The sequence below is a fragment of the Capsella rubella genome, unplaced genomic scaffold, assembly GCF_000375325.1.
Source record: "Capsella rubella cultivar Monte Gargano unplaced genomic scaffold, Caprub1_0 scaffold_18, whole genome shotgun sequence".
NCBI classification, from domain to species: Eukaryota; Viridiplantae; Streptophyta; class Magnoliopsida; order Brassicales; family Brassicaceae; genus Capsella; species Capsella rubella.
The window spans coordinates 46,655-47,213 of NW_006238906.1; positions in this window are offsets into that span (position 1 = coordinate 46,655).

Below are 559 nucleotides of genomic sequence, written 5' to 3' on the forward strand. Positions count from 1 at the left end.
GGGAGGCAAGTTTTTACCGCTCCTCAGCGTGATGGCATGAGCAAACTCCTTAGGATTCTGAACAGCTTTTCCTGGAAGTTGGCCAGGCTTTGGGGCAGAAGTAGAAGCAGTTTTACCCTCCATATTCTTGATCTTGGAATTCAGAGTCTATATCTTCATGTTCAGATCATTGTATGAGCAGTCCAATCTCTGAGTCAGCTCAGCAAACTTCTTAGCATTGTCCATGGAGCCACTTGCTTATCCCTGTAGGAGTTGCTGAAGCATGTTTTTCAAGTCCTGATCTGGTGTCTGAGGAGGAGGAGCATGTTGAGGTTGGAATCCTGGTGGTGGTCCTGCTGGAGGTTGGTAACCTTGCCGAAATTATTGTTTGGGCACATAACCTTGGTTATAGGGCACAAATGGTTTGTTCTGCCCCTGCTGCTGCTGTTGTGGAGGTGGATAAACCTGATCCTGGGGATTTGCAACATTGGTGCTCCTATAAGACAGATTGGGATTCTGCTTATAAGGATTGTATCCCTTATTGTATCCACCTTGGTTCTGGACATAGCTTATCTCCTCA